Source organism: Pongo abelii, chromosome 13 (genome assembly GCF_028885655.2).
Source record: "Pongo abelii isolate AG06213 chromosome 13, NHGRI_mPonAbe1-v2.0_pri, whole genome shotgun sequence".
In the NCBI taxonomy this organism is placed as follows: domain Eukaryota; kingdom Metazoa; phylum Chordata; class Mammalia; order Primates; family Hominidae; genus Pongo; species Pongo abelii.
Genome location: NC_071998.2, coordinates 70,911,609 through 70,932,054, shown reverse-complemented (window position 1 = coordinate 70,932,054; position 20,446 = coordinate 70,911,609). Strand labels below are relative to the sequence as shown.

At 36.0% G+C, this 20,446-nt stretch overlaps 1 long non-coding RNA gene across 1 annotated transcript in view; it reads right to left on the bottom strand.

The window, feature by feature from the left end:
- Positions 1-11,111: 11,111 nt before the first annotated feature.
- LOC129047887 (uncharacterized) overlaps positions 11,112-20,446 on the bottom strand; it is a 109,100-nt gene continuing 99,765 nt past the window's right edge. The window contains exon 4 of the long non-coding RNA XR_008509749.2: positions 11,112-11,360. This is a non-coding gene — a long non-coding RNA (uncharacterized LOC129047887). The remainder of the gene's footprint in view (positions 11,361-20,446) is intronic.

Below are 20,446 nucleotides of genomic sequence, written 5' to 3'. Positions count from 1 at the left end.
AAACAATCTAAATGTTCATCTAAGGATGGATAGATAAGGAAAATGTGATGTATAATGGAATATTACTCAGCATGAAAAAAGATGGAAATCCTGCCATTTGCAACAACATGGATACACTTACAGGACATTATACTAAGTGAAGTAAGCTAGACTACAAAGGAAAAATATCATTTGATCTCACTTACATGTAGAATCTAAAAAAGTTAAACTGATGGAAGCAGATAATAGAATGGTGGTTTTCAGGGGCTGGGGGTAGGGGAAAAGAAGATATGTTGGTCAAAAGGTACAAGCTTTCAGTTACAAGATGAATCAGCTCTGAGTATCTAATGTACAGTGTGGTGACTATAGTTAAAAATACTATATTGTTTACTTGAAATTTGATATGAGAGCAGATTTTAAGTGTCCTCACCACACACATGTACACACACACACACACACACACACACGTAACTCTGGATAGTGATATATTAATTAATTTGACTGAGGTAATTATTATACTATGTGTGTGTGTGCGTGTGTGTCTACAATAATCACGTTGTACATCTTGAACATATACAATTGTTGTTTGTTGATTAAATATTTTAAAATTTTAAAAAATCAGAGTCGGAAATAATCCTGAGGTTTTAATCATCCCTCTTTTTTGTTTTGTGTTTCATACTGGAGCCTCTTCCACAAAATTTGTAATAAGTAATTAGTGAGACAGCTTCACCATTTCCTCTGGAAAATTTTTAGCTCTCTGGAAGCCCATTTCATTTTTGGATCATTCCAATTGCTTAGAAAAGCACTTCTTGCAGTTGAAGCAGAGAAGCAAAGCTCTCCCTTTTAAAACTGTGTATCACTGCCCTCCGTGCAGTTCTGAGGTTTGGCCCACTACTCCAGTGACTTCAAAACTTGATTTGTGGACTAGTATATCTATCATATTTGACATCTTGTGAAGACTGTTTTTTTAATAAACAATCCCCTCCTCTATACAATCACATTATTTTCAGTAATAATAATGTGATAATCACTCACCATTACTTTCCAATTATTATTTGTTTTTAAACAAATAATCTTAAAAGAATAAATTTTCATTTTAGATATATTATTCAAATTAATAATTTGTCCTATAAACTAAAATTTGCATTCACCAAACAGAAATAGTATACTTCATGGTTTTTAATTTGTATCAATCACTAGTTTATATTTTAAGCACAAACAAATCTCTAAGTGATCACATAGAATAACAAAACTTCTCTAACTCAAGTTGTGTTTCTTCATTTTTGCAATCATTCTATTAATATTTTTTATTTAAAATTTGTCTAACCACAAAAATATGTAATACCACAGAGACTGGGGACAAGGACTGTAGCCAAAGTAAGATTGAATGCTTCAGAACCATTAGAAACTTACTCCAGAAACACGTTCCTATAACTAAGTCTAGTGTATTGGAAGCTGGGAGTTATCCAAATTAACTTCCATGAAGAATATGGTATAAGTAATAATGGGCTATTCTGAATCTTACATATACATTATTAAAACACCAGAGGAAAAGGCGAAAGGGTTATTTGATCTGAAGAGAAACCAGTGAATACTCAAGAAACCCATCTCACATGCAGAGACACACATAGGCTCAAAATAAAGGGATGGAGGAAGATCTACCAAGCAAATGGAAAACAAAAAAGGGCAGGGGTTGCAATCCTAGTCTCTGATAAAACAGACTTTAAACCAACAAAGATCAAAAGAGACAAAGAAGTCCATTACATAATGGTAAAGGGATCAATTCAACAAGAAGAGCTAACTATCCTAAATATATATGCACCCAATACAGGACCACCCAGATTCATAAAGCAAGTCCTTAGAGACCTAGAAAGAGACTTAGACTCCCACACAATAATAATGTGAGATTTTAACACCCCACTGCCAACATTAGACAGATCAACGAGACAGAAAGTTAACAAGGATATCCAGGAATTGAACTCAGCTCTTCACCAAGCAGACCTAATAGACATCTACAGAACTCTCCACCCCAAATCAACAGAATATACATTCTTTTCAGCACCACACCACATCTATTCCAAAATTGACCACATAGTTGGAAGTAAAGCACTCCTCAGCAAATGTAAAATAATAGAAATTATAATAAACTGCCTCTCAGACCACAGTGCAATCAAACTAGAACTCAGGATTAAGAAACTCATTCAAAACCCCTCAACTACATGGAAACTGAACAACCTGCTCCTGAATGACAACTGGGTACATAATGAAATGAAGGCAGAAATAAAGATGTTCTTTGAAACCAATGAGAACAAAGACACAACATACCAGAATCTCTGGGACACATTCAAAGCAGTGCGTAGAGGGAAATTTATAGCACTAAAGGCCCACAAGAGAAAGCAGGTAAGATCTAAAATTGACACCCCAACATCACAATTAAACGAACTAGAGAAGCAAGAGCAAACACATTCAAAAACTAGCAGAAGGCAAGAAATAACTAAGATCAGAGCAGAACTGAAGGAGATAGAGACACAAAACACCCTTCAAAAAATCAATGAATCCAGGAGCTGGTTTTTTGAAAAGATCAACAACATTGATGGACCACTAGCAAGACTAATAAAGAAGAAAAGAGAGAAGAATCAAATAGATGCAGTAAAAAATGATAAAGGAGATATCACCACCAATCCCACAGAAATACAAACTACTATCAGAGAATACTATAAACACCTCTACGCAAATAAACTAGAAAGTCTAGAAGAAATGGATAAATTCCTCGACACATACACCCTTCCAAGACTAAACCAGGAAGAAGTTGAATCTCTGAATAGACCAACAACAGGCTCTGAAATTGGGGCAATAATTAATAGCTTACCAAACAAAAACAGTCCAGGACCAGATGGATTCACAGCTGAATTCTACCAGAGGTGTAAGGAGGAGCTGGTACCATTCCTTCTGAAACTATTCCAATCAATAGAAAAAGAGGGAATCCTCCCTAACTCATTTTATGAGGCCAGCATCATCCTGATACCAAAGCCTGGCAGAGACACAACAAAAAAAGAGAATTTTAGACCAATATCCCTGATGAACATCGATGCAAAAATCCTCAATAAAATATTGGCAAACTGAATCCAGCAGCACATCAAAAAGCTTATCCACCATGATCAAGTGGGCGTCATCCCTGGGATGCAAGGCTGGTTCAACATATGCAAATCAATAAATGTAATCCAGCATATAAACAGAACCAATGACAAAAGCCACATGATTATCTCAATAGATGCAGAAAAGGCCTTTGACAAAATTCAACAATGCTTCATGCTAAAAACTCTCAATAAATCAGGTATTGATGGGACGTATCTCAAAATAATAAGAGCTATCTATGACAAACCCACAGCCAATATCATATTGAATGGGCAAAAACTGGAAGCATTCCCTTTGAAAACTGGCACAAGACAGGGATGCCCTCTCTCACCACTCCTATTCAACATAGTGTTGGAAGTTCTGGCCAGGGCAATTAGGCAGGAGATGGAAATAAAGGGTAATCAATTAGGAAAAGAGGAAGTCAAATTGTCCCTGTTTGCAGATGACATGATTGTATATCTAGAAAACCCCATTGTCTCAGTCCAAAATCTCCTCAATCTGATAGGCAACTTCGGCAAAGTCTCAGGATACAAAATCAATGTGCAAAAATCACAAGCATTCTTATACACCAATAACAGACAAATAGAGAGCCAAATCATGAATGAACTCCCATTCACAATTGCTTCAAAGAGAATAAAATACCTAGGAATCCAACTTACAAGGGACGTGAAGGACCTCTCCAAGGAGAACTACAAACCACTGCTCAATGAAATAAAAGAGGATACAAGCAAATGGAAGAACATTCCATGCTCATGGGTAGGAAGAATCAATATCGTGAAAATGGCCATACCGCCCAAGGTCATTTATAGATTCAATGCCATCCCCATCAAGCTATCAATGACTTTCTTCACAGAATTGGAAAAAAAACTACTTTCAAGTTCATATGGAACCAAAAAAGAACCCACATCGCCAAGTCAATCCTGAGCCAAAAGAACAAAGCTGGAGGCATCAAGCTACCTGACTTCAAACTATACTACAAGGCTACAGTAACCAAAACAGCATGGTACTGGTAACAAAAGAGAGATATAGACCAATGGAACAGAACAGAGCCCTCAGAAACAATGCCACATATCTACAACTATCTAATCTTTGACAAACCTGAGAAAAACAAGCAATGGGGAAAGGATTCCCTATTTAACAAATGGTGCTGGGAAAACTGGCTAGCCATATGGAGAAAGCTGAAACTGGATCCCTTCCTTACACCTTATACAAAAATTAAATCAAGATGGAGTAAAGACTTAAATGTTAGACCTAAAACCATGAAAACCTAGGCAATACCATTCAGGACATAGGCATGGGCAAGGACTTCATGTCTAAAACACCAAAAGCAATGGCAACAAAAGCCAAAATTGACAAATGGGATCTAATTAAACTCAAGAGCTTCTGCACAGCAAAAGAAACTACCATCAGAGTGAACAGGCAACTTACAGAATGGGAGAAAATTTTTGCAATCTACTCATCTGACAAAGGGCTAATATCCAGAATCTCTAATGAACTCAAACAAATTTACAAGAAAAAAACAAAAAACCCCATCAAAAAGTGGGCAAAGGATATGAACAGACACTTCTCGAAAGAAGACATTTATGCAGCCAACAGACACATGAAAAAATGCTCATCATCACTGGCCATCAGAGAAATGCAAATCAAAACCACAATGAGATACCATCTCACACCAGTTACAATGGCAATCATTAAAAAGTCAGGAAACAACAGGTGCTGGAGAGGACGTAGAGAAACAGGAACACTTTTACACTGTTGGTGGAACTGTAAACTAGTTCAACCATTGTGGAAGACAGTGTGGCGATTCCTCAGGGATCTAGAACTAGAAATACCATTTGACCCAGACATCCCATTACTGGGTATATACCCAAAGGATTATAAAACATGCTGCTATAAAGAAACATGAACACATATGTTTATTGCGGCACTATTCACAATAGCAAAGACTTGGAAGCAACCCAAATGTCCAACAATGATAGACTGGATTAAGAAAATGTGGGATATATACACCATAGAATACTATGCAGCTATAAAAAACGATGAGTTCATGTCTTTTGTAGGGACATGGATGAAGCTGGAAACCATCATTCTCAGCAAACTATTGCAAGGACAAAAAACCAAACACTGCGTGTCCTCACTGATAGGTGGGAATTGAACAATGAGAACACATGGACACAGGAAGGGGAACATCACACACCGGGGCCTGTTTTGGGGTGGGGGAAGGGGGGGAGGGATAGCATTAGGAGATATACCTAATGTTAAATGACGAGTTACTGGGTGCAGCACACCAGCATGGCACATGTATACACATATGTAACAAACCTGCACGTTGTGCACATGTACCCTAAAACTTAAAGTATAATTAAAAAAAGAGAAAACAGAAATGGAAAAATAATTTAAAAAATAAAAAAACTAAAACACCAGAGGAGCTACAACAGTTATTTTCAATGGAGACTAACAAAAGTTTTTTGGTGAAGGAGTATTTTTTCACTGACATTGTTTAGAATTGCTGGTACATGGTGATAATAAAAAGCAGATCAGTTATTAATTGTATTAATTGTTATTTCTAAATCATCTTCAGACAATGCACCTCCTATTGCCTGCACCTAGGGCAGGTTTCCTTGGCTGCTCACCTTTGGCATCTCCTTGGATTTTGGAAGTCCACTCTATATGGCTGGAAAAAGCAGAGCTTCTCTTGTTAAAATTTGGACAGAGAACTCTACATCACTTGTCCCATGCATGGAGGTAGAAGGTGGGGTAATCAAGATCTACCTGAGGCATTTCTGGAGAAATACTAGGGCTCCACAGAAGAAACTTACAAATCAAAGAGAACTCTACCCAGAAGCTCCACAGTGCATATGTGATCATGATAGGAGAAGGAGGCTTGAAATGTTCAGCACCAAAAGTATTCTGTGAAAAAATTTCTAAACTATCAACAGTTAAAAACACCTTTCTATCAACTATGCTACAAGAAAGACTGAAGTGTCTCTCCATTAGCTCTATCTTTTATTCTCTTCTATATACAAATATAGAAATTAATATTACAATATTGTTGTTATAGGAAAAGTTGTTCAAGGAGTCCGCAGTCCAAAATGTAGGCTAAAAAGTACCATAAAGGTGTGAGTTAGGCAATTAACTAACAAAAACATTGTTCTTTTTTTCTGGACTTTGGGATGTTTCTAGTATTTGTCAACACTTTAAAACTCTGAAATTCTAAACGAATATTAATTTACATATATAATGTTCTTTTCTTAAAAAGGGTCCCCAAATTACATAAGCTTTTGGTCTCACAAAATCTGGGCCACCCCTGGTGAAAAGCATCAGTTTGGTCAAACTGTGTCTCTCCTCCTCCCTCTTCTTTCTCTCTTTTTCCTTCTCACCCTCCTCATTTTTTCTTTTCTTAACAAATAATGAAATGAAACTAAAAGAGGTCAAGTCTATCCTCTGTCTGCATAAATGTCCTTAAAATAAATGATGGCCACTTTCACATCTCCCTAAATGCTTCTCTTTTTCTTTGACTAAACTTTCTTAGAATTGCTTTTGCTGTGTCTTCAGACTTTAGTCCAGTGCTAGCAATGTAATAGGGGCTCTTACTACCCTCCTGAATAAGTGAGTTCTTACTTTCTTTAATATTTTCTCATATTATTTGTTTCCAGATCTATAACATGTAAACCATCTTTTTCCTTTTCTGAGCACATCCTGGTTTGCTGATATCCCTCTCAAATTGCAGCACCCAAAACTATTCACATGACTTGACTCGTTCTGTTTAATATCCACTAATTAAAATACTCAACCCTTCCCCATGCCACTGCTAGGAGAGATCTTGGACTCTTGCTTAACCTACAGTTAGAGGGGCTTCTATCTTTTCATTCTTGCCTTAAGATATGGCTTTGTTCTGACCATTCAACAATCTCAGCATTCAGCTATGAGTAAGATGAAGAAATTGGGTACAGACATTGCCTACAGCTCACATCTAATACATGGGTTTTGACCTGGGGAATGGGGATACAGGACGACAGAGTATGCAGTGACATTCCTAAATTCAGTTCACTAGGAAAAGGCAGCATTTATGGTGCCTGTCTAGAAATTCCTTAGATATAAATTATGGGTCTCCAGTTGAAAATATCGCATTTCTAAAAGTGGACATAGGCAAAACTGTGCAACGTAAAGTTTGCCTATGAGACCCCGCCAGTCTTCTTTTTGCCAACTTTCCCTGAATGCTAAATCTCTCTGACTACTGGCCTGGCACTCTGCTGTTTTCATGTGGTTTTCTGGAAAACTTCTCTGCCCACCCCCTCTCATTTCTCCAGTTTCTTAGCAGGTTTTATGTTCCTCACCTCTTTTTCAGTAATCACCACCTAGCAAATAATTGATCTTCAACATCTGGTCAACGCATTCATGTCTAGCTGTCATAAACATATAATGTTGATGCCATTTAGGAAATAAGCCTATTCCAAGTCATTTGGATAGTTATACCAAAGCCAGAAACTAGGGATTTCCCAGTAAGAATGTACCTGAGATACACTGCAATGCTTTCTGTTTTATTCTACTTCATCCTCATTGTGCTGATCAATTCTCACTGATTTTATATTATTATCCACCATAGGGTCACATCCATCATTTCAAAATCACTGCTGTAGAGGAAGCCTCACAGCATCCTTTGTCATGGGCCACAGTAGTGAATGCACTCTATAAGAAATTGTGTTGCAGCTGTGCATAGAACACAGCACAGGAGAGTTGAGGATTTGAGGGAACACAGAGTGCATTTGCCTCCCACCTTAGTAGAGCAGGCTGCTCTTGGTACAGTTTTTTCTCTTGTATTCTCAGTAACAATGTGATAACACCATATGTATTATTTTGCACTTCTCTGGCCTGATTCCTCAAATACGCGTAATAAGGAAAATGAATAGCACTAATGTCATTTTGTTAAATATGCCTATTATAGAGATGCTATGATTCAGTGCTAATAGAGTTTTTTGGTCTTTTTGAGTTCCTGATGTTGCATGCTACAGTGATTTATGGAAGGCCAAAGTGTTTTACCTCAATGAAGGTCTGTCATATTAAACACCCACTGCTCCCTGCCTATTTTGTTCCACAGCCCACATTAATTTCCCTGTGACTTAATCCATGCATTCAATCCACCATAAGTCCTATCTCCAAAATATATCACATATATAGATATATATATATAGACATGACACCATCTCCCCAGCCCCCATCCTATTTCAAGCCACTACCATATCTTGCCTACCATACTACAAAGGCTTCCTAACTGGTTTCTCTGCCTCTAGTGTTGCCCTCCTATAGTCCATTGTTCACCCTATAGTCAAGTTGTTAATTTCAGATGGAAACTAGGCACAGTCATATCTCTGCTTCAAAAAATGTAAAGAAAGGTGGTATATGTGTATGTGGGTGTGTGTGTGTGTTTGCATGAAAACAGCTTCTCTCTCTCTCTCGACTAGCACATTTTCTGCCTGAAATGTGCAGAAACTCTACCTGAAATGTGCAGCTTTCCCAGCAGTTACAATCTTTAATTGTGGTATTAAAAGTAATGGCAAAAACTGCAATTACTTTTGCAGTAACCTAATATTAATATTTCTGCATGAATGCAAAAACAAAGGTGGTACAAAATGAAAAGCAATAATTCAGTTGTCCAGCTGAACTAACTCTCTGTCTCTCTCTCTCTCTCTCTCTCTCTCTCACACACACACACACACACACACACACACAATGACAAGCAGCTTTTCAATCTTAAACCTGGCTATGGCTTCCAGTGCCTAGCTCATCTGGCCCTGTCTCCTTCTGTTATTAGGTGTCAGGTACTCTCCCTCTCCTCATTATGCATCAATACCTTCTCATCCTCCAAACATGTTGAGCTTCTGTCCAGCTCATGGTATCCTTTACATAATGAGCACCTTTTCATTCTTCATGTCTCTGCTCAAAGGCACCTCAAAGAAGCCTTTCCTAAAGCAGCACTTCAATGCCAATGTTGGATATTTTCTTCGTCACATTCATCGTAATTGTTTGTTCTTTATTTGTTTATTTTTTTGTCTCCTTCTGTCAGACTAAAATACCTTAAGAGACATGTTCTCCATTGAATTACAGTACTTAGAATAGTGCTTGTTACATAGTAGGCCCTCAACAGATATATGAAAATTAAGGCTTGCTGTAATATGATGTGTGTTATGTTAAAATGGAGGAAAGAGGTATTTAGGCATTTTTTTGTACTAACAAGATAATGAAATCCTATTGTGCTCTGTACTTTTCACAACTGAAAGTTATTTTCAGAATATATGAAAATGCAATTTACCACTTAGTTGATTATTAAAAAATGTTTATTCCTCAAATGATTGTGCTAATGAATGTTGATTAGAGAAAATGTACATTATATTTTCCCTATTTAAAAAAAGTTAGTGCTGGTTTAAGGTTTCCAGTCTGCCCACACTAATATTCACAGATAGTTACTATTTCAGGGAAAACAGTAACAGATAAAAGCACTCCATTTAAGCTAACGATGTTCTTTATAGTTTTTCTTAGTGAGCAATCTCCGTAACAGTTAAATAAAGAAGATTGTCCAACAAGAGTCCATTCAAATTTTTGTCTCCTATTTTTTGTTACAGGAATATTTGTTGAGGAGTTTTTCAGGATACTTTACAGCAGTGCTAGGTTAACAGATAGCCAAGATCTAAATTTCTTAAGCTCATTTTAGAACCATGAAACTCCTAAAACTTCTGTACATATTTAAGAAAAACTAGTTTGTTGTCTGGATATTTGTAACTCTTCAAAAGCATTATTTTAAATTTATTTAGGAATTTACATACTGTTTTCCATAATGCTGTACCAATCTATATGCCCACTAACAGTGTACTAGGATTCCATTTTCTCCACACCCTCACCAACATTTGTAGCTTATTTTTTGATAATAGCCATGACACCAAGTATGAGGGGATATCTCACTGTGGTTTAATTTTGCATTTTCCTGATGACTAGCGTTGTAGAGCACCTTTTTATATACCTGTTTGTCTTTTTTATATCTTCTTTAGGAAGAACTCTGTTCAGGTCCTTTTCCCCTTTTTAAATCAGGTGATTTATTTTCCTGAAATTGAGTTAAAAGAGCTCTTTGAAATTTTTAGATATTAACCTTTTATCAGATACATGGTTTGCAAATATTTTTTTTCTAACCCAAAAGTTGCTTTTTCCATTTTGTTGATTGTATCCTTTGCTGTGTGGAAGCTTTTTAGTTTGATGCAATCCCCTTCATTCATTTTTGCTTCTGTCACATGAGCTTTTGGTAAGGTAGCCAAAAATCATTGCCAAGGCCAATATCAAGGGGATTTTCTCTTACTTTTTCTTTTAGGTGTTTTATGGGATCAAGTCTTATATTTGAATCTTTTATCCACTTTGAGCTGATTTTTTTGTATGATTTAAGATAAGGCCCCAATATAAATTTTATATATTCTTTTGCATGTGAAAACCCAGCTTTCCTATCATCATTTATTGAAGAGACTATCCTTTTTTGATTGTGTCCTCTTGGTGCCTGTGTCAAAATTATTTGACCATACGTATTTGAATTTATTTATGGGCTTTCTATGCTATTTTATTGGTCTATGTTTCCACTTTTATGCCGGTTACATACTGTTTTGATGGTTACATACTGTTATATCTTGGTAATGTACGTTTAAATTGGGAAGTATGATGTTTCCAACTTTGTTTTGCTTTCTTAGTATTATTGCTTTGGATATCCAGGGTATTTTGTGGTTCCAAACCAATTTTAGGAATGTTTCTTTTATTTCTATGAAGAATGTTATTGAAATTTTCATAGGAATTGTGTTTAATCTTATGCAGTAGATACTTGAACAATGCAGGTTTTAGGAGTGCTGACCCCCCAAGCAGTAGAAAACCCACATATAACTTTTGACTTCCCAAAACTTAACTAAGAGCCTACTGTTGCTAAGAAGCCTTGCAAATAACATATACAGTTGATTGGCTCATATTTTGTACATTATATGTATTTATATATTATAGTTTTAGAGTAAGAGAAAAAATGCCAATAATAAAGAGAAAACATATTTACTGGAAGTGGATCATCATAAAAGTCTTCATCACCTTTGTCTTCACATTGAGTAGGCTGAAGAGGAGGAGTAAAAGGAGGTGTTAGTCTTGCTATCTAGAGGTGGCAGAAGCAGAATAGGTGGAGGAGGTGGAACAGGAGGCAGGAGAGGCAGGCACACTTTGTGCAACTTTTACTAAAAAACAAAAAAAAAATCATATATAAGTAGACCTATGCAGTTTAAACCAATGTTATTCAAGGGTCAACTGTACTGCTTTGGGCGGTATAAACATTTTAATTATACAACACAATAATGCTTGTACATACACTCAATGGAGATGAAATTACCATCTCATAAAGGTATAAGTACTCCCATGTTTATTGTAACGTTATTCATAATAGCCAAGATATGGAGCCAACATAAGCGATTATCAACAAACAATTTGATAAAAAAAACCTATCTGTATATATAGATAAATAGATGGATTGATGGATAAATAGATAGACATAATAAAATTCTATTCAGCCTTGAAAAAGAAGCCAATTTTGCCATTTGCCACAACATAGATGGGCCTAGGGGGCATTATGCTAAGTAAAATAAGCCAGAACAGAAAGAAATACATTGCATGATCTTACTTATATGTGGAATCTTGAAAAAAAAAGAGTCAAATATACAGAGATAGAAAATGAAACAACAGTTACCAGGAGTGGGGTTACCAGGAGGAGGAAATGAGGAGATTTAGGTCAAAGAATGCAAAGTAGCAGGTATGTAGGATGAACAAGTATAGAGATCTAATGAGCAATGTAATGACTGTAGTAAATAAAATTATATTGTATTGGATATTTTTGTTAAATAAGTAGACATGAGCTGCTCTTTTCACAAAAAAAAACTGTATGAAATGATAGATATGTTAATTTGCTTCACTATAGTAACCATTTTACTATCTATGTGTATCCTATAACATTATGTTGTAAATTTCAAATATACACAATAAGATTTATTTTTTAAAAAATGGAGGGACTGGAACACTCTCTGCCTGCAAACAAAATAAAACAAACAAAAAACATTCTTTCAGCTCAAGATAAGCTTTCCATAAGAAGCCAGTCCTCACTCGGTTAGGACTCTATGCAATCTACATTGAAAACCCTTTTTCATCAGTCAATTATTTCCCAGTAGGTATATTCCTAAATGTATTGAAACACTTGACCCATTCAAGCCAATTAGCCCAAACACTTGTGTTTCTTGGCAAATACTTTAAGTTATACTTCCTTATCACCATCAGAGTTGATTAGGACAGAAAACATTTTTCTCAGCTTTAGAATTTTGTTGCTTCTTAACGTTAACACTATCAGCAGCTGACTTCTCATGAGCACTTACTACTCTTTGTGCCTGTCATTCTTCATTATTTCATTTAATTATCCCTCAAAACCATTGAAATAGATACAATTACTATTACCATGTTGCAGATGAGAAAAATGAGGGCCAGAGAACTTAGCTAGTTTTCCCTGGGTCATATGTCTGGGATTCAAGCCCAGCTAAGTGATTCATGCCATGTGCTCCTAGCTAGTCCATTCCTGTATTTCCACTGTGTGGAAGCAGTGGGGGTGGTTTCTGTTTCCCCAGAGCAGATCCTTCTCATCGCTGGCCTTCCTACTTCCCGGTTTCTGTGCTCTAATTGTCTCTCACAAACAGAAGAGCCGTGCTGTTACTCACTGGGACATACTCAGAATTACAAAGAGACAGACATTCATCCCCCCAATGTCTCTGCTTGCTGTGTACTTTCTCCCAGCTTTCCCATGAACACAAGTCTAGAAACCACTCTGCTTTCCTTCCTCTCTTATTCTTTTTTTTTTTTTTTGAGACGGAGTCTCGCTCTGTCTCCCAGGCTGGAGTGCAGTGGTGCAATCTCGGCTCACTGCAAGCTCCACCTCCCGGGTTCATGCCATTCTCCTGCCTCAGCCTCCCAAGCAGCTGGGACTACAGGCGCCCGCCACCACGCCAGGCTAATTTTTTGTATTTTTAGTAGAAACGGGGTTTTACCGGGTTAGCCAGGATGGTCTCGATCTCCTGACCTCGTGATCCACCCGCCTCGGCCTCCCAAAGTGCTGGGATTACAGGCGTGAGCCACCACGCCCGGCCCTTCCTCTCTTATTCTTCTTCAGGAAGTGTGAAAACATAGGCACAACAGCGACTTTTATAAATACTGATAAGGAAAAACCACTCATATAGTGAAAAAAAAATGCCACCTTACCACTTATACCATTTTCTTTCCATCACTCTTGTAAGACTGTTTTCTCCCAGGGAGTAGAGAAGTGGAATAATGTTTAAATGAGAAGCCTTCACACTTTTTCTCAATCTCACAGCTCAAGACAACTCCAAGGTCAATTTTCTTCCAGGCTTAACTTAATAACTACTTGGAATAAGAAGGGAAGAAAGGAACAATCTATTTTCTTCCACTCAGATAAGCAAGCGTGTAGGTTCATGACTGATTTAACATTTTGTATTTGGGTGCTGCTCTCAGCATAAAGGTGATAGAAATGACTACAAATTTATGGGAGGACATAAATAGAGATGGCATTTTCAGGTGTGATGAGTAAAAAACCTTCAGCTTTTGACCAAAGTCATTTTTAATGAAATATTGACCAATATTTCCTTCCTAAAATAAGTAAAAATGCAATTAATGAGACAAGAAACTAGGCTTTGTCCAGCTTAAGCCATCCGGCTCCACAAGTATATTCTTCCCACAAAGAAATGTTTATCACGGGTTTGCAGTTACACACTTTGGCAGCTTATTAAGAATTCTGTTTGTTTTTCCTTTTTTTCCTATTATCCTATTTCTTTTATAAACATTTTTTTTAGTCTTACACCTTTAGACTCCAATTTGTGAATTGTTTCTCACAAATAGATACAGAACCATTCCCACAAAAACTTAATTTGTTAGTTTGAAAGTCTCCAAAATATAAAACAAATCAATAACATAAAGTAAAAATGCTATAGGAAAGATTGCCTAACAAATGCTTTAGGTAAACCAGGTTATTCTGAGTTTAGGCAGGCAGTGAATCTTCCATTAAAACACACACACACACACACACACACACACACACACACATATGCACATTTGTAATATATATGTAACTATATTGAAATATATGTACTTAATGTCTCATAGTTTTCTTCACTTTGTTATCAGATGGCAATAAATTCAAGTCGGATTAAAAAGTTTTCCATGTCAACCCCTGAGGACAGCTGATTATAGATCTGACCTTTTGAGATTCTGTGTATTTCCCACTTAATCAGTGCTGGAATGAGCTTCTGCTAAGTGGGATATATAGGATTCCTACGGGAAAAGTGAAGCCATTTAAAAAATAATGAGTCTCCCTTCTGCCCGCTCTTCCTTTCCATTTTGAGCTTTATTAGGCCATGAAAACAGTCTTCATGAAGGCTCCACAAAAGCACAGCATAAGCATAATATTTACACTATACAGGGAAAGAGTGGGCTAGGAGATGTTTTGGGGAGCTCTGAATGTAAGACACCCTTTACAATGGGATCAAAAATCCTTTACTTGCCCTTTTAGTGATGGAGAAAAATGTGTTTGGTTGCAAAGAGGTCCTGTGGGGCTTTTAAGCTCCAGCACCTCAGATTTTGACAGTGTAATTGGATCCCTGTTGCCTGGGCAATCACACGGAATTGGAACCGTCTCCATTTTGTCTTGTTACAGTAACATATGTGATAGTTTAGAAATAATCTCACAAATACTCTAGTTTGGTCACCATTGCATTTCTTAAAACCTACAGTATGAATGTGTGTGTGTATTTGTTTGTATGTGTGTTACACGCCCCCAGTCTCATACCCTAATACCTCTAATTTTCTTCCCCAACCTTCTGTGAAACTGAACAGCATAATACATGTAATTAGACCTTCAGTAATAGGACCGAACAGAGCAAGCAATGAGACTCCTTCTAGGGAAGCAATCAGTGCATTAGGTCCCCAGGACTGAAACCACTTTTAACAAGGTTTGGGGCCTAGGGAATGTCAGTCTAGGCTTCTATTGCTTCCCCAAGAGGAAGTTCTACCCAGAATGCAAATCTTCATTTACCATTTCTACAAAAGGGAGAAAAAGAACATTAGCAGTTTTATTACACACATAATGAAACAAACTTTGCTGTTAATATTTTTTCTCAGCAGTAAATCAGCTGCTCCCAAATGTTCTGAAGAATAAACGTATATTTTATCAGAATTTAAGAATCATTCCCTATGTTTTCATCACTAACTTTTTGAAAAAGGTAATACCAAACTGTGTCAAACAAAGGCAGCCTTTATGCTTTTAAGAGCATGCTGAACTGTCTCTATAAGGGAGAAAGCTTTAGTCAAATAATATTTCTGAGACATACATTTAAATAGTCAGTTTCAATAACGGTAGATATATTTGCAGACTGAATACAACCTATTGGTGCTATTCTGTTCCATCATGTACTGAAGTAAACTCTTCTGAAGAAAAGTGTTACACTCCTATTTATGGAGTATAACAGACTCCCATTCTTTATTGTATACCTTGTATTTTGCAGTTCCTACTCCTTGGCATTAATATTCTACTAAGATGACTAGTTTGAGGCAATTTAAGGACAAAAATACTTCAGCTTTCTAAATGTACTTAAGTAGAGACAAGTTGAAAGATAAAAGACAAATATGGCACCCAAAGCACATTATTTGTCTCTAACGATCCAATGTCATCTTTTCATACATTTAATCCTTATAATAAATATTCTTCCAACCAGAGGTAAAGGAATCACTTACAGGTAATGGAAGATTCATGAAATATGCAGCATCAAGTCCTTTTGGTAAAATAATCAAAGATTAGGAGAGGGCAATCCCAAGATAATTTGTTTGTGAGCAGAAGAATTTTATTGGGAAGACAGCCATACGTTTGTGTAAGGTGTGTGTATGTGAAAAAACATACTCATGTCTGTGAAAGGCATGTGTGTGTGTTTGTGTGAAAAGCCCCAAATACCAGCCTAATCTAAAGAATAAAAGTTTTCATAACCAGTGATGAACCTTCAGCTTTGTTATATAAAATATATTTGGTATAATGTACATTGGTCAATAGAATGAATGTCAATTATGGTATTTTTAAATTGTTTTAACTAATAAATTAGGTTAAATTTGGCTATGTTTTGACAAACTCTGTTGTTGAAAACTTCCAAAATGTGTAGCTAAATCTATCAAAGTTACTTGAACAACATAGATGAAACTTACAAACCAGAAAAAAAGCTTTTAAAAGTCTGGCACTAAAGATCACATATTATATGGTTCTATTTACACGGAATATCCAGAATAAGAAAATCAATAGGAATTGAAAGTTGATTAGTAGTCACCTTGGGGTTGGGGACATGAAAGGATTGGGGGGTGATTGTGAAAGGGGGCAGAATTTCCTTTTATGGTAATGAACATGTTCTATAACTGATTGCAGTGATAATCATGTAACTCTGAATATACTGAAAAATGACTTGTACATACTAAATGGGTAAATTTTAAAATATATGAATTATAACTCAATAAAACTGTTACCAAAAATGTTTCTTGAGTTACGAGGAGGGTCCTGGCAAATCAGAATTCAATATTCTAATTCTTAATTCAGTTTTTTAATTCCATATTTCAATTCTTCCATTTAGCCCATTGCAAATTTGTTTAAGGGGGGGGTATCTTTTCATTAATGACATGAATTTAGGTGTGAGACATTATTAGGGCTGATTCTAAGGGTTTGGTTTTTTTTTTTGAGAAGTATGTAATGGAGAGCTTGTTACCCTGCAGATTCTGTGACGACCTCGATGCATAAGGTAGACAGACACAACTTTGCCTTTTCAAAGGTTATAATCAAATGCAGATATTGAGAAGGAAATTAGAAGCTTGTATACCATGTTAAGGAAAATTCAAGGTGTCTTAGAAGGGATATTTAGCTTCAGTTTGTAGTGAGTAGAAATCTTCCTGGATAGTGTAATATCTAAGCTAAATTTCCAAGGAAAAAGCATAAACCAAGTGAAGAAAGAATGGCAAGGGAAGTATTGAAGCAATAGGAATATCAGATATTAAGATTGAAGACAATGCAAAGCATGGCTCTAGTGAAACTATGCAAAGTTTAGTACAACATAAGCCCAAAGGGCAAGAAAAACTGTAGTAAAATGAAATAACCCAAAAGATAAACAACAGCTAAATTATAAAGGCTCTTGTAAGATAGAGAAAGAACTTAGAAATAGAAAACCAGTGAAAGGTTTTGAGCAGCAGAGTGATGTGATACATTTTGTATTAAAGGGAGATCATTCTGCCAATATTTTGAATAGTGGATTGGAAGATAGAAAGGTAGAAGGCAACAGTTAGGAAGTTAATGCAAAATCCAGGTAGAGGTAATGATGATCTCTGCTAGAAAATGGCAACAGAATGAAAAAGAAAAGCCAATAAATAGGAAAGTAATTTAGGACACCAAATCCTTGGGCTGGACTTGATTAAGAGGAGAGTGGTTTATTATAAAGAGAAAATGAGGTTTTACAGACAACTCCCACATTTTTGACTTATGATCTAACATTTTTAAATTAATATATTGCAGTATTTAGGACAGTTTTAGATTTATGGAAAAATCAAACAGATGGCCTGGAGAGTTCCTATAGTCCCCCCACCTCCTGGTTTCCTCAATTATTAACATATTAGTATGGTGCATTTGTTATAGTTCATGAAACAATATTGATTCATTATCATTAATTAAAGTGTATGGTTTACATTAATATTCACTGTTCTTGTATTCTACGGAGATTGAAAAACACAGAATGTAACCTATACACAATTATGATTTAATATAGAATAGTTTCACTGCCCTAAAAATCCCTCTGACCACTATTCTGTTCCATTGAGCTGCCTATTCTTTGCCACACTATATTACTTATTGTAGCTGCATAAGAAGCCCTGAAGTTGGGGAGAGTCAGTATTCTAACTTTGTTCTTCCTCATTAGTACTGTGTTGGCTATTTTGAATCTTTCATCTTTCCACATAAGCTTTAAAATCGGTTTGTTGACATCCACATTGTAACTTTCCAAGCTTTTGATCATGATTATGTTGAAACTATAGATCAAGTGAGAAAGAACTAATACCCTAACTATATTGGGTCTTTTTATTCATAATCATGGACTATCTCTCCAATTATTTAAATTTTATTTGATTTCTTGCATCAGAGATTTGTAATTTCCCTTGTAAAGATCACAGGCACATTTTATTAGCTTTTTATCAAATTATTTTATTATTTCTGGTGCTAATGTAAATGAGATTGTGCTTTTTAGTTTCAAATTCTAATTGTTCATTGTTAGTATGAGCAATTGACTATTGTACACTAACCACGTGTTCTGTAACCTTGCTATAAATGTTTACTAGTTCCAAGAGGTTTTTCTTATTGTTGTTGATTCTTTGGGATCACTACACAGAAAATCTAACCATTTTTGAGCGAAGACTTCTAATTCATTTATTTTTTATTTTTTTCAGATGGAGTCTTGCTCTCTCACCCAGGCTGGAGCGCAACAGTGTGATCTCGGTTCACTGCAACCTCCACCTCCTGGGTTCACACCATTCTCCTGCCTCAGCCTCCTGAGTAGCTGGGACTACAGGTGCCTGCCACCACGCCTGGCTAATTTTTTGTATTTTTAGTAGAGACAGGGTTTCACCGTGTTAGCCAGGATGGTATCGATCTCCTGAACTTGTGATCCATCCACCTTGGCCTCACAAAGTGCTGGGATTACAGGCGTGAGCCACCGCGCCCAGCCAAAGACTTCTAATTTATTTCTTCTAAATTTATATACCTTTATTTACTCTTCTTGACTTATTGCATTAGCAACTATTTCTAATAAAATTTGAATAGGAATGTTGAGACAGGACTTCCTTGCTTCATTTCAGATTTTAGAAAGAAAGCACATAGTTTTCACCATAAAATATATGCTTTAACTTTAGGCTCTTTGTGGCTCCTATTTGTTAAGTTGTTGAAGTTCTCCTCTATTCCAAATTTGCTGAGTCTTTTTAACATAAATGAATTTTGAAGTTTGTCAAATGCTTTTTTTTGGATCTATTGATATGACTGTATAATGGGATTTATTCCAGATATGTCAGGCTGGATCATATTTTGAATATTGAGTAATTTAATCTATCATATAAAAATTTAATCTATCATGTCAATTTTGACATGATAGATTAAATTACTCAATTTTCAAATGATAATCCAGCCTGACATATCTGGAATAAATCCCATTTGGCTGTGTCATATAATTAGTTTCATAGATTTTTGGATTCATATTGTTAATATTTTATTGATAATTTTTGTATTTATGTTCATGAGAACTATTGGTTTTCCTCTCTTGTAATGTCTTTTTCTGAATTTGGTGCCCTCACTTTTTCATCTAGAAATGTAGAGTGCAGCTAGAAACATATGGAAAAAAAGTAGTGTATGTATGATTGCATGTGACTTCTCACTGATTTTCTGTATACTCTTTCCTCTTGGTATGAGATGTCTGCAATTGGGTCCTGCTTCCTGAGTTAAAAAGATGGGACTTTGGAAGATTTGTTTTTCTAAAATGGATTTGAAAATAAACAGAGATAGCTTTCTTACTTCAATTCTGTCCATGGATATTCATTATCACACACACACACACACACACATACACACACACACACACCACACCTTGCCCAGACACATGTATGGCTATCTTCCCAATAAAATTGATTTTGCTCACAAACAAATTATCTTTGGATTGCCCTCTCCTAATCTTTGATTATTTCACCAAAAGGACTTGATGCTGTATATTTCATGAATCTTCCATTACCTGTAAGTAATTCCTTTACCTCTTGTTGGAAGAATATTTATTATAAGGGTTAAATATGTGAAAAGATGACATTGGATCATTAGAGATAAATAATGTGCTTTGGGTGCCATATTTGTCTTTTATCCCTTCAACTTATCTCTACGTAAGTAAATTCAGAAAGCTGAAGTATTTTTGTCCTTAAATTGCCTCAAACTAGTCATCTTAGTAGAATATTAATGCCAAGGAATAGAAATACAAGGTATACAATAAAGAATGATAATTGTTTTGCTTCTGAGAATGAAATATTGTGTTACCAAATTACATGTGAAAGCAAGATTTAAGTGAATACCAATAGACTTCCCTTTGGTCAAGGTCATCAAAGATTTGTGGGGGGAGCCAACATTACAGAGCACACATTTCATATCCTGAACCCCATTTTTAATCAGATTTTA